This window comes from Anomaloglossus baeobatrachus, chromosome 1 (genome assembly GCF_048569485.1).
Source record: "Anomaloglossus baeobatrachus isolate aAnoBae1 chromosome 1, aAnoBae1.hap1, whole genome shotgun sequence".
Lineage (NCBI taxonomy): Eukaryota > Metazoa > Chordata > Amphibia > Anura > Aromobatidae > Anomaloglossus > Anomaloglossus baeobatrachus.
This window is the reverse complement of record NC_134353.1, coordinates 591,349,667-591,361,764: the sequence shown is the minus strand read 5'-3', so window position 1 is coordinate 591,361,764 and position 12,098 is coordinate 591,349,667.

Sequence of the window (12,098 nt, the reverse complement as noted above, 5' to 3'; positions counted from 1 at the left end):
CCCAGCTCTGTTCATCTTGGCTTCTTTTAAAAACACAGCAAGCAAGGGTTACTCCAAGCGGAGTCTCCCTTTTTTCCAAAAATTGAGCCACACAGACACCCACCCCATCAGTGGCAGCACTTGGGCCCTAGTTGCAAACAGGATGTTTTGATTTGCATCAAGCACATTCAAAAATACGCCATAATTAACCGTCCCCAGCATGACACCGGGGTAGGTAGATAAAGTCTTTGCTGAACCATGACTTGTTCATCTTGGCTTCTTTTAAAAACAATGTAAGCAAGGGTTACTCCAAGCGGAGTCTCCCTTTTTTTCCAAAAATTGGGCCCCACACACACCCACCCCTTCAGTGGCAGCAGTTGTGCCCCAGTTGTACACTTCACAGCTACATTTGCATCAAGCACATTCAAAAATACGCCATTCTTATCCGTCCCCAGGATGACACCGGAGTAGGTAGCAAAGTCTTTCCTGATCCCAGCTCTGTTCATCTTGGCTTCTTTTAAAAACAATGTAAGCAAGGGTTACTCCAAGCGGAGTCTCCCTTTTCTCCAAAAATTGGGCCCCACACACACCCACCCATTCAGTGGCAGCAGTTGTGCCCCAGTTGTACACTTCACAGCTAGATTTGCATCAAGCACATTCAAAAATACGCCATAATTAACCGTCCCCAGGATGACACCGGAGTAGATAGCAAAGTCTTTCCTGATCCCAGCTCTGTTCATCTTGGCTTCTTTTAAAAACAATGTAAGCAAGGGTTACTCCAAGCGGAGTCTCCCTTTTTTCCAAAAATTGGGCCCCACACACACCCACCCCTTCAGTGGCAGCAGTTGTGCCCCAGTTGTACACTTCACAGCTAGATTTGCATCAAGCACATTCAAAAATACGCCATAATTAACCGTCCCCAGGATGACACCGGAGTAGGTAGCAAAGTCTTTCCTGATCCCAGCTCTGCTCATCTTGGCTTCTTTTAAAAACACAGCAAGCAAGGGTTACTCCAAGCGGAGTCTCCCTTTTTTCCAAAAATTGAGCCACACAGACACCCACCCCATCAGTGGCAGCACTTGGGCCCTAGTTGCAAACAGGATGTTTTGATTTGCATGAAGCACATTCAAAAATACGCCATAATTAACCGTCCCCAGCATGACACCGGGGTAGGTAGATAAAGTCTTTGCTGAACCATGACTTGTTCATCTTGGCTTCTTTTAAAAACAATGTAAGCAAGGGTTACTCCAAGCGGAGTCTCCCTTTTTTTCCAAAAATTGGGCCCCACACACACCCACCCCTTCAGTGGCAGCAGTTGTGCCCCAGTTGTACACTTCACAGCTACATTTGCATCAAGCACATTCAAAAATACGCCATTCTTATCCGTCCCCAGGATGACACCGGAGTAGGTAGCAAAGTCTTTCCTGATCCCAGCTCTGTTCATCTTGGCTTCTTTTAAAAACAATGTAAGCAAGGGTTACTCCAAGCGGAGTCTCCCTTTTCTCCAAAAATTGGGCCCCACACACACCCACCCATTCAGTGGCAGCAGTTGTGCCCCAGTTGTACACTTCACAGCTAGATTTGCATCAAGCACATTCAAAAATACGCCATAATTAACCGTCCCCAGGATGACACCGGAGTAGATAGCAAAGTCTTTCCTGATCCCAGCTCTGTTCATCTTGGCTTCTTTTAAAAACAATGTAAGCAAGGGTTACTCCAAGCGGAGTCTCCCTTTTTTCCAAAAATTGGGCCCCACACACACCCACCCCTTCAGTGGCAGCAGTTGTGCCCCAGTTGTACACTTCACAGCTAGATTTGCATCAAGCACATTCAAAAATACGCCATAATTAACCGTCCCCAGGATGACACCGGAGTAGGTAGCAAAGTCTTTCCTGATCCCAGCTCTGCTCATCTTGGCTTCTTTTAAAAACACAGCAAGCAAGGGTTACTCCAAGCGGAGTCTCCCTTTTTTCCAAAAATTGAGCCACACAGACACCCACCCCATCAGTGGCAGCACTTGGGCCCTAGTTGCAAACAGGATGTTTTGATTTGCATCAAGCACATTCAAAAATACGCCATAATTAACCGTCCCCAGCATGACACCGGGGTAGGTAGATAAAGTCTTTGCTGAACCATGACTTGTTCATCTTGGCTTCTTTTAAAAACAATGTAAGCAAGGGTTACTCCAAGCGGAGTCTCCTTTTTTTCCAAAAACTGGGCCCCACACACACCCACCCCTTCAGTGGCAGCAGTTGTGCCCCAGTTGTACACTTCACAGCTAGATTTGCATCAAGCACATTCAAAAATACGCCATTCTTATCCGTCCCCAGGGTGACACCGGGGTAGGTAGCAAAGTCTTTCCTGATCCCAGCTCTGTTCATCTTGGCTTCTTTTAAAAACACAGCAAGCAAGGGTTACTCCAAGCGGAGTCTCCCTTTTTTCCAAAAATTGAGCCACACAGACACCCCATCAGTGGCAGCACTTGGGCCCTAGTTGCAAACAGGATGTTTTGATTTGCATCAAGCACATTCAAAAATACGCCATAATTAACCGTCCCCAGCATGACACCGGGGTAGGTAGATAAAGTCTTTGCTGAACCATGACTTGTTCATCTTGGCTTCTTTTAAAAACAATGTAAGCAAGGGTTACTCCAAGCGGAGTCTCCCTTTTTTCCAAAAATTGGGCCCCACACACACCCACCCCTTCAGTGGCAGCAGTTGTGCCCCAGTTGTACACTTCACAGCTAGATTTGCATCAAGCACATTCAAAAATACGCCATTCTTATCCGTCCCCAGGGTGACACTGGGGTAGGTAGCAAAGTCTTTCCTGATCCCAGCTCTGTTCATCCTGGCTTCTTTTAAAAACACAGCAAGCAAGGGTTACTCCAAGCGGAGTCTCCCTTTTTTCCAAAAATTGAGCCACACAGACACCCACCCCATCAGTGGCAGCACTTGGGCCCTAGTTGCAAACAGGATGTTTTGATTTGCATCAAGCACATTCAAAAATACGCCATAATTAACCGTCCCCAGCATGACACCGGGGTAGGTAGATAAAGTCTTTGCTGAACCATGACTTGTTCATCTTGGCTTCTTTTAAAAACAATGTAAGCAAGGGTTACTCCAAGCGGAGTCTCCCTTTTTTTCCAAAAATTGGGCCCCACACACACCCACCCCTTCAGTGGCAGCAGTTGTGCCCCAGTTGTACACTTCACAGCTACATTTGCATCAAGCACATTCAAAAATACGCCATTCTTATCCGTCCCCAGGATGACACCGGAGTAGGTAGCAAAGTCTTTCCTGATCCCAGCTCTGTTCATCTTGGCTTCTTTTAAAAACAATGTAAGCAAGGGTTACTCCAAGCGGAGTCTCCCTTTTTTCCAAAAATTGGGCCCCACACACACCCACCCCTTCAGTGGCAGCAGTTGTGCCCCAGTTGTACACTTCACAGCTAGATTTGCATCAAGCACATTCAAAAATACGCCATAATTAACCGTCCCCAGGATGACACCGGAGTAGGTAGCAAAGTCTTTCCTGATCCCAGCTCTGCTCATCTTGGCTTCTTTTAAAAACACAGCAAGCAAGGGTTACTCCAAGCGGAGTCTCCCTTTTTTCCAAAAATTGAGCCACACAGACACCCACCCCATCAGTGGCAGCACTTGGGCCCTAGTTGCAAACAGGATGTTTTGATTTGCATCAAGCACATTCAAAAATACGCCATAATTAACCGTCCCCAGCATGACACCGGGGTAGGTAGATAAAGTCTTTGCTGAACCATGACTTGTTCATCTTGGCTTCTTTTAAAAACAATGTAAGCAAGGGTTACTCCAAGCGGAGTCTCGCTTTTTTTCCAAAAATTGGGCCCCACACACACCCACCCATTCAGTGGCAGCACTTGTGCCCTAGTTGTACACTTCACAGCTAGATTTGCATCAAGCACATTCCAAATCCACAAGCATTTACTCTCCCCAGGATGACACAGGGGTTGTAAATTCCTTCTGGATCCATGACTTGTTCATTTTGATGAACGTCAGTCTGTCCACATTGTCACTGGACAGACGCGTGCGCTTATCTGTCAGCACACACCCAGCAGCACTGAAGACACGTTCAGAGACAACGCTGGCAGCTGGACACGACAAAATCTCCAAGGCGTAAGTTGCGAGCTCTGGCCATTTTTCTAGGTTTGAAGCCCAAAAGGAGCAAGGCTCCAGTTGCACAGTCATGGCATCGATGTTCATTTGGAGATACTCCTGTATCATCCTCTCCAGCCGTTGACTATGTGTCAGACTTGTTGTCTCTGGTGGCCTTGCAAAAGAGGGTCTAAAAAAATTATGAAAAGATTCCATAAAATTGCTGTTACCAGCACCAGATACGGTCCTACTGGTACGGGTAGACTGTTGAAGATGACGAGACCGTCCCATGTTTGTCAAGTTACAACTGGGAGATTCCCTCCCTGCACCTGCACGGTTGTTTGGTGGAAAAGCCGAGCTAAGATCGAGTAACAGCTTCTGCTGATACTCCTGCATACGTGCGTCCCTTTCTATGGCTGGAATTATGTCACAAAATTTGGACTTGTACCGGGGATCTAATAGTGTGGCAATCCAGTAGTCATCATCACTTCTAATTTTGACAATACGACTGTCATGTTGGAGGTAGTGCAACAAAAAGGCACTCATGTGTCTTGCGCAGCCATGCGGACCAAGTCCACGCTGTGTTTGTGGCATAGAGGTGCTACCCGTTCTTTCTTCCTCTGACATCTCCCCCCAACCTCTTTCAACTGAAATTTGACCAAGGTCTCCCTCATCCGCTGAGTCTTCCATGTCCATGGACAGTTCGTCCTCCATTTCTTCATGTTCTCCTGCACCTTGCTCAACATTTCGCCTGCTACTATGCGCTCTTGTCGATCCCTGTCCCCCATGGTCCCATGCCTGCTGCGTTGGTGATGATGAACGTCTGGACCTTGGTGATGTTGTTGTCCCTTGCGCATATGAATCCTCCTGTAGTTCCTCCCCTTCATGTTGTCCCACCCCCTGACTCCGAATAGTGTTTAGCGTGTGCTCCAGCATGTAAATGACTGGAATCGTCATGCTGATAATGGCATTGTCAGCGCTAAACATATTCGTCGCCATGTCGAAACTGTGCAGAAGGGTGCATAGGTCCTTGATCTGAGACCACTCCATCAGGGTGATCTGCCCCACCTCTGCATCTCGTTGGCCCAGGCTATACGTCATGACGTATTGCACCAGGGCTCTGCGGTGCTGCCACAGTCGCTGTAACATGTGGAGAGTTGAATTCCAGCGTGTCGCCACATCGCATTTCAGGCGATGAACCGGCAGGCCGAAAGACTTCTGGAGCGATGCAAGTCGCTCTGCTGCGGCGCTTGAACGGCGGAAGTGAGCAGACAGTTTTCGTGCCCTGTTCAGAAGGCCATCTAGGCCGGGATAGTGTGTTAAAAATTGCTGGACGACAAGGTTCAACACGTGAGCCATACAAGGTACGTGTGTCACCTTGCCCAGGCGAAGGGCCGCACCCAGGTTTGCAGCATTGTCGCACACGGCCTTACCAGGCTGCAGGTTGAGTGGAGACAACCATTTATTAAACTCGGACCGCAGAGCTGACCACAACTCCTCAGCTGTGTGACTCTTATTCCCAAGACATGTCAAGCTAAAGACCGCCTGATGCCGTTGCGCTCTGCTGCCAGCATAGTAATGAGGCGTGCGTGATTCCTTCTGCGCAGTGAGAACGCTGGTGGCCTGACCAGGCAGGCTTGGGGCGGAGGTGGAGGACCCAGATGAGGTGGAGGATGCAGAAGCAGTGGCGGAACTTGGACAGACAGAGGATTGACACACAAGTCGTGGGGATGGCAAGACTTGTGCAGCAGACCCTTCACCATCTATCACCATAGTTACCCAGTGCCCAGTCAGCGACATGTAACGTCCCTGTCCATGCTTACTGGTCCAAGTATCGGTGGTGAAATGCACCCGTTCACACACAGAGTTTCTCAAGGAAGTGGTGATGTTGTGTGCGACATGCTGGTGTAGCGCGGGCACACCTTTCTTAGAGAAGTAGTGGCGACTAGGCATCTGGTACTGGGGCACAGCGACAGACATAAGGTCTCTAAAATCCTGTGTGTCCACTAGGCGGAAAGGCAGCATTTCGGTAGCCAACAGCTTACAGAGGGATAGAGTCAACCTCTTAGCTTTGTCATGGGTCGGAGGAAGTGGCCTTTTATTTGACCACATCTGAGGGACAGAGATCTGGCTGCTGTGTGTAGACGGTGTTGAGTAGGGTGTCCCTGGAAAAATGCAGGTTTGTGAGGAAAGTGCAGGCGGAGACATGATGTTGCCTTCATCCAAAGTTGGTGCTATCGATGTCTGAGACAGCTGTACACACTCACTTGTTTCCCCTTCCAAACCAACTGACGACCTACCAAGCAAACTGCCTGTTGCGGTTACAGTGGTGGAAGTTGTGGGTGGAAAAACAGGTGTGACAGCTGTCCCCACAGTCCTAGAAGATGAAGATCGCGCGGATGCACTGGAAGGGCAGGCGGTGGATGGTTTGCTCTGCTAGGCCGCATTGCAGCACAGTGAGCTTCCCACCGGGACCTATGATATTTATTCATGTGACGATTCATGGAAGAAGTTGTCAAACTGCTGAGGTTTTGACCTCTACTAAGAGAATCATGACAAAGTTTACAGATCACATAATTTGGGCAAGCTTTTTCTATGTCAAAAAAGGACCAGGCTAGGCAAGGCTTAGAGGCCATGCGACCTGTTGATCCACCCCGAATAATGCTCATAGGCAGAGTGGTGGCTGAGGATGCAGTTGTAGACGTGCTACCAGTGCTCCGACTCTGTCCAGGAAGGCGCAAGGTAACTTCGTCGTCGGTTGCATCCTCCTCCACCGCCTCTGTTGACCTCCTCGAGTGCCTGACTGGGGGTTGACAGTAGGTGGGATCTAGAACTTCATCATCAATTGTTGTGTTTGCACTCCCCTCCCCCTCAGACCGAGCCTCTTTTTGCCCTGACCGAATATTTAAGTTGTCATCCCAATCAGGTATCTGCGTCTCATCTTCATCAGTATGTTCCTCATTGTCTATAACCACAGGTGTTACAGTTTGTGACAAAGGGTCAACATTATGCTCAGAAACTTGGTCCTCACGGCCTGAATCAGAGTCACAAAGGTTCTGGGCATCACTGCAGACCATTTCCTGTTCTGTACTCACTGTAGCTTGGGAGCAGACCTCTGATTCCCAGGCTATAGTGTGACTGAACAGCTCTGCAGACTCAGCCATCTCAGTTCCACCATACTGTGCAGGGCTGATGGAGACTTCAGAGCTGGGAGAAATCAAGTGTTATTGGGATGACAACTCAGAGGACTGGTGTTTTTTGGATGCGGTACTTGAAGTGGCTGAGAGGGCACTTGTTGGACCACTTGAGATCCATTCAAGCATTTTGCCTTTTTTGCCCATCATCTACCTTTCTTCCTGTTGTTCGTGTCCGTAAAAAAGGGAGCACATCGGATTGTCCACGGTAAGTAGTAGACATCTTACTTTTGCTGGTAGATGGTCTATCTTCAGCAGATGATAATGGAGCTTTGCCACCTTCCCCACAGACAAAACCTTTTTTGCCTTTTCCACCACGCCTCTTCCCCTTTCCACCAGCATCTGTCATTTTGCCACTCATGTTGATTGCGACAAGATTGTGGACTGAAAATGTGGTAGTAAAAATTGAGAGGTGGTGAAGATTGCAGTGGTGGTCAAGCTTTATTAACATCAGAATAATAAAGAATAAATATCCCTGACAATGCAACTACGGCCCTTAAACTGGCAGCAAAAAATGCTAGTATAATGGCTTAGTTATAATGAGTTGGAGTGTGCAACGCAGGCAGATGCGCTCTGCAAATGTCTTTGCACTAGTGGGACTATAGCAAAGTCCAATAGCCACGTATAGGATGCCACTAGGTACACTGAGTGTTTGCTAGTATAATGGCTTAGTTATAATGAGTTGGAGTGTGCAACGCAGGCAGATGCGCTCTGCAAATGTTTTTGCACTAGTGGGACTATAGCAAAGTCCAATAGCCACAGATAGGATGCCACTAGGTACACAGAGTGTTTGCTAGTATAATGGCTTAGTTATAATGAGTTGGAGTCTGCAATGCAGGCAGATGCGCTCTGCAAATGTCTTTGCACTAGTGGGACTATAGCAAAGTCCAATAGCCACGTATAGGATGCCACTAGGTACACTGAGTGTTTGCTAGTATAATGGCTTAGTTATAATGAGTTGGAGTGTGCAACGCAGGCAGATGCGCTCTGCAAATGCCTTTGCACTAGTGGGACTATAGCAAAGTCCAATAGCCACAGATAGGATGCCACTAGGTACACAGAGTGTTTGCTAGTATAATGGCTTAGTTATAATGAGTTGGAGTGTGCAACACAGGCAGATGCGCTCTGCAAATGTCTTTGCACTAGTGGGACTATAGCAAAGTCCAATAGCCACAGATAGGATGCCACTAGGTACACAGAGTGTTTGCTAGTATAATGGCTTAGTTATAATGAGTTGGAGTGTGCAACGCAGGCAGATGCGCTCTGCAAATGTCTTTGCACTAGTGGGACTATAGCAAAGTCCAATAGCCACGTATAGGATGCCACTAGGTACACTGAGTGTTTGCTAGTATAATGGCTTAGTTATAATGAGTTGGAGTGTGCAATGCAGGCAGATGCGCTCTGCAAATGTCTTTGCACTAGTGGGACTATAGCAAAGTCCAATAGCCACAGATAGGATGCCACTAGGTACACAGAGTGTTTGCTAGTATAATGGCTTAGTTATAATGAGTTGGAGTCTGCAATGCAGGCAGATGCGCTCTGCAAATGTCTTTGCACTAGTGGGACTATAGCAAAGTTCAATAGCCACGTATAGGATGCCACTAGGTACACTGAGTGTTTGCTGGTATAATGGCTTAGTTATAATGAGTTGGAGTGTGCAACGCAGGCAGATGCGCTCTGCAAATGTCTTTGCACTAGTGGGACTATAGCAAAGTCCAATAGCCACGTATAGGATGCCACTAGGTACACTGAGTGTTTGCTAGTATAATGGCTTAGTTATAATGAGTTGGAGTGTGCAATGCAGGCAGATGCGCTCTGCAAATGTCTTTGCACTAGTGGGACTATAGCAAAGTCCAATAGCCACGTATAGGATGCCACTAGGTACACTGAGTGTTTGCTAGTATAATGGCTTAGTTATAATGAGTTGGAGTGTGCAACGCAGGCAGATGCGCTCTGCAAATGTCTTTGCACTAGTGGGACTATAGCAAAGTCCAATAGCCACGTATAGGATGCCACTAGGTACACTGAGTGTTTGCTTGTATAATGGCTTAGTTATAATGAGTTGGAGTGTGCAATGCAGGCAGATGCGCTCTGCAAATGTCTTTGCACTAGTGGGACTATAGCAAAGTCCAATAGCCACAGATAGGATGCCACTAGGTACACAGAGTGTTTGCTAGTATAATGGCTTAGTTATAATGAGTTGGACTGTGCAACGCAGGCAGATGCGCTCTGCAAATGTCTTTGCACTAGTGGGACTATAGCAAAGTCCAATAGCCACGTATAGGATGCCACTAGGTACACTGAGTGTTTGCTAGTATAATGGCTTAGTTATAATGAGTTGGAGTGTGCAATGCAGGCAGATGCGCTCTGCAAATGTCTTTGCACTAGTGGGACTATAGCAAAGTCCAATAGCCACGTATAGGATGCCACTAGGTACACTGAGTGTTTGCTAGTATAATGGCTTAGTTATAATGAGTTGGAGTGTGCAACGCAGGCAGATGCGCTCTGCAAATGTCTTTGCACTAGTGGGACTATAGCAAAGTCCAATAGCCACGTATAGGATGCCACTAGGTACACTGAGTGTTTGCTTGTATAATGGCTTAGTTATAATGAGTTGGAGTGTGCAATGCAGGCAGATGCGCTCTGCAAATGTCTTTGCACTAGTGGGACTATAGCAAAGTCCAATAGCCACAGATAGGATGCCACTAGGTACACAGAGTGTTTGCTAGTATAATGGCTTAGTTATAATGAGTTGGAGTGTGCAACGCAGGCAGATGCGCTCTGCAAATGTCTTTGCATTAGTGGGACTATAGCAAAGTCCAATAGCCACGTATAGGATGCCACTAGGTACACTGAGTGTTTGCTAGTACAATGGCTTAGTTATAATGAGTTGGAGTCTGCAATGCAGGCAGATGCGCTCTGCAAATGTCTTTGCACTAGTGGGACTATAGCAAAGTCCAATAGCCACGTATAGGATGCCACTAGGTACACTGAGTGTTTGCTAGTATAATGGCTTAGTTATAATGAGTTGGAGTGTGCAACGCAGGCAGATGCGCTCTGCAAATGTCTTTGCACTAGTGGGACTATAGCAAAGTCCAATAGCCACGTATAGGATGCCACTAGGTACACTGAGTGTTTGCTAGTATAATGGCTTAGTTATAATTAGAGTTGAGCGCGGTTCGTGGTTCGTGGTTCTCCAGTTCTAGGCTCGAGTGATTTTGGGGCATGTTCTAGATCGAACTAGAACTCGAGCTTTTTGCAAAAGCTCGATAGTTCTAGAAACATTCGAGAACGGTTCTAGCAGCAAAAAAACAGCTAAATCCTAGCTTGGATTCTGCTGTAATAGTGTAAGTCACTCTGTGAATCACACTATTATGACATTTCAGTGTATACTGTGCGGGAACAGCGCCTTCAGATCACTGCTGTTTGTATAATGGCGATCGCCATTTTTTTTTTTTTTCTTGTCTTCCTTCCCTAAGCGCGCGCGTCTTGTGGGGCGGGCCAGCATGTCAGCCAATCCCAGACACACACACAGCTAAGTGGACTTTGAGCCAGAGAAGCAACGGCATGTGTGATAGGATGTCCATGTCACATGTCCCTGCATTATAAAACCGGACATTTTCTTCCAGGACGCCATTATCTGCCTTCTGCGTCTTTGGTGTCAGACATCACTGTCGCAGCTCCGTCCTCCTGAGTCCTATAGCCGATACAGCTGTATGCGCTGCATACACAGCGTTAGACAGCTTAGGGAGAGCACTTTATAGCAGTCCTTTTAAGGGCTCAAACCGGCAGGGTCAGAGAGCCATAGGTGACAGGTCCTGCAAACAGCAACAGCGTCTGTGTAGCCAAGGTCAGGGATTTCCTCCCTGCATTTCACCATTAGGAGGGAATAGAAAGGCAGGCTTCCATTCCTCTACCCAGAGCACCACAATCCTGCCACTGTACCCTCTTGTCCTCTGCACACTCCAACTCATTATAACTAAGCCATTATACTAGCAAACACTCAGTGTACCTAGTGGCATCCTATCTGTGGCTATTGGACTTTGCTATAGTCCCACTAGTGCACAGACATTTGCAGAGCACGTCTGCCTGCATTGCACACTCCAACTTTTTTAAACTAAGCAATTTTACTAGCAAACACTCAGTGTACCTAGTGGCATCCTATACGTGGCTATTGGACTTTGCTATAGTCCCACTAGTGCCAAGACATTTGCAGAGCGCATCTGCCTGCGTTGCACACTCCAACTCATAACTAAGCCATTATACTAGCAAACACTCAGTGTACCTAGTGGCATCCTATACGTGGCTATTGGACTTTGCTATAGTCCCACTAGTGCCAAGACATTTGCAGAGCGCATCTGCCTGCGTTGCACACTCCAACTCATAACTAAGCCATTATACTAGCAAACACTCAGTGTACCTAGTGGCATCCTATACGTGGCTATTGGACTTTGCTATAGTCCCACTAGTGCCAAGACATTTGCAGAGCGCATCTGCCTGCGTTGCACACTCCAACTCATAACTAAGCCATTATACTAGCAAACACTCAGTGTACCTAGTGGCATCCTATACGTGGCTATTGGACTTTGCTATAGTCCCACTAGTGCAAAGACATTTGCAGAGCACGTCTGCCTGCATTGCACACTCCAACTTTTTTAAACTAAGCAATTTTACTAGCAAACACTCAGTGTACCTAGTGGCATCCTATACGTGGCTATTGGACTTTGCTATAGTCCCACTAGTGCCAAGACATTTGCAGAGCGCATCTGCCTGCGTTGCACACTCCAACTCATAACTAA